The sequence below is a fragment of the Aethalodelphis obliquidens genome, unplaced genomic scaffold, assembly GCF_003676395.1.
Source record: "Aethalodelphis obliquidens isolate GAN/ISIS:26980383/991018 unplaced genomic scaffold, ASM367639v1 scaffold133, whole genome shotgun sequence".
NCBI lineage: Eukaryota > Metazoa > Chordata > Mammalia > Artiodactyla > Delphinidae > Aethalodelphis > Aethalodelphis obliquidens.
In genome coordinates, this window is record NW_020838077.1 from 793,578 (window position 1) to 796,118 (window position 2,541).

The window sequence follows — 2,541 nt, forward strand, 5'->3', positions numbered from 1 at the left end:
ATGGGTCAGGAAACTGAGAATTTTGGAAAAGACAGCATGAAAGGTTAATCTTAGAACTACATCGGGAAAGGACTGTTTCAGGTATTGTTTTTGTTTGTTTTGTCCAGGTCTTGCAGCATGCGGAATATTAGTTTTCCAACCAGGAATCGAACCCGTGTCCCTGGCAGTGGAGGCAAGGAGCCTGGGTCACTGGACAGTCGGGGAAGTCCCTCAGGTATTGTTAAACACAAATATACCCTTAAACTCTGGAGCAAACACTCAGTGGCAGGTTTAGCCTGGGCAAAAAGTGCTTATGCCCTGGGGCCTCTCCTGGCCAAGTATCTCCCTAATGATACCAGGGTTCCTAGAATTCTCTGCTCAAACCGCTCTGATCCTCCCTTCTTCGAGGCTCTGCACAGGCCTCCTTCTGAATCTATCCTCCTGGGGGCAGACCATGACATTATTGTGCATGGTCCTAGGCCTAGGAGGTGGCCCTGGAAGGGCCAAGGGTATGTATGAATCTTGGAAGTGTGTGTGAGATGTTCACACGTGCATGTGTGAGGCCCTTCAAAATGTGGGATGGAGACAGGAGTGGTAAGAATAGGGGGTAGGAGTGTGTATCTTTATTTTTTGATTGATTCCCCTCCTTAACTCATCTTTTACAATTAGCCAATCACATGCTACTTCAAGTCAGGTAAAAAGGGGAGAACTTATTTAACGCAATAAAGAACTTCTATCTAGATCCAAAGCTTACATTATACTTTAAAAGTTACTCTAAAGTCAGGAACAATGAAAAAAAAAGGTCAGGAACAATAAGTCAAAGAAATGCATATAATGTATAAAAACGGAGAGATGGAGAAAAGAAGAAAGGGAGGCTGTAATGGGAAGAGAGTGGTAGGGAAACCCATAGGAAAGCTTTCCTCTCCAAGGATCTATTCCTTCACCCAGGAACAGCTCAGAAAATGAAGGAATCTAAAGAAAATTTCCTTCACATTTTCAGAAGTTCAAATGGACTTCACATTTGTTCTTGTTTTTTCTCCTTTCTGTGTTTCTTGCCCTTAGATGATACTGCGAAACGTAACTATGTAATTGTGCTTGTTAATTTGGTACCTCGCTTGTTTTTCGGTTTCTGGAGTCCTGAGCGGTTTGGTGCTCCCCCAGCCTCTTTAATCGTGTCTTTCGCTAGTTGACTCAGCTACCCAGCGTGGTGCCACGGCCCTAGAGCAAAAATGCGTCCATATTAAAAACAAAATAGAGTCGGTTTGTTTTCCTTGTTTTTTCTGTGACTTAAAAGACCTGAAGGGAACAAAAGAATCAGAAAAGAGGCCAGACGGCGGACATTCTCAGCAAACGTGAATGTGCCCAGGAACGATTCAGTACTAAAAATAGTAATTGTTAAAGGAGAAAAACCTGGAGGTGCCGGGGATTGAACCCGGGGCCTCGTGCATGCTAAGCACGCGCTCTACCACTGAGCTACACCCCCTCCTTCTGAAAGAAGCTCAGAAATGTTCCTATGACCCGCTACTATATTTTCAAAGAAATTTTACTTCAACAAATTCAATCTTTGAATTTTCTATACTGGATACTGTCTTGTAGCTAGGCTGTGAGAAGGCAAACTAAACATTTTACCGAAAGTCCCGTCTGGTCCTGAGCTCTCCCACTACTGGTCACCCTCTCGGACGCCAGCTCGACGGCCACCTGCCGGTGGAGAAGGGAGCAGTCCTGACTGGCCGCCCCCAGGGAAAGGTCTGGGATAAGACCTCTGCTTAAAAAGGTTGCCAGAAAACCGAGTACAATGCAGGAGGATAAAAAGAAGAAAGTCTAAACGGTGTCATGGGGTTTCAGGTCCAGGTAGGAGAGAAGACTGGAGGGGCATTGTAGACAGGCCCGCGTCGGTCGCAGCCCCCGACTCCGGTAGGTTCCCGCGTCCAGCCTCGGAGTCGGGAAACCGCATGGCGGCTGGGATCGCGAGCACCACCGAGAAGCGCGCACCGGGAAGAGGAGCGAAAGAAACCGAGCAGCCTTATAGCGCCCCCTTTCGGGCCGAATCCTCCACGGAGTGAAAAGTACGCAGAAGGAAGGCGTTTTAAGGAGTAGGCTTGTCCGTGCGCCTGCAGTCGTTAGACCCCTTACTCTCCGAGGTTCAGCCATCAGGCGCTTCCCGCCATTCTCTGGCTTTGGGTACGAGGGTCAACCCAGAAATGAGTATTTGGGGTAAATCCTAAATCCTTTTCCTAAGTTTTCTTCTGATTCTCTCTCACACCTGTGGGAGTCTTGAAGACCTGAAATCACGATCTTCCTTTCGGCTCCTCCCCAGCTCCGGACCTGGCCATCCCGGCGACTCAGGCCCTGTCGAGACCCAGGGGATTTGCACGCGGGGCGGGGAGTGTCGGATAGACAAGGGGCCACATACAAAGCATGGGCCACAGGCGACCCTCAGACCCAGAGGTTAAAGGGATATATAAGTGTTTTTTATACAACACTTCTGCGGTCCCTAAAGATGGAACATCACCTGGAGGAGCTTAATAAAACTACGGACTTCCGTCCCCACTCCCTAGACGC

General features: G+C 48.2%; 1 non-coding gene across 1 annotated transcript; it reads right to left on the minus strand.

Annotated features, from left to right (window-relative positions):
- Nucleotides 1-1,390: 1,390 nt before the first annotated feature.
- Nucleotides 1,391-1,462, minus strand: TRNAA-AGC (transfer RNA alanine (anticodon AGC)). Its single transcript has one exon. It is a non-coding gene; the product is annotated as a tRNA-Ala (tRNA).
- Nucleotides 1,463-2,541: the final 1,079 nt, after the last annotated feature.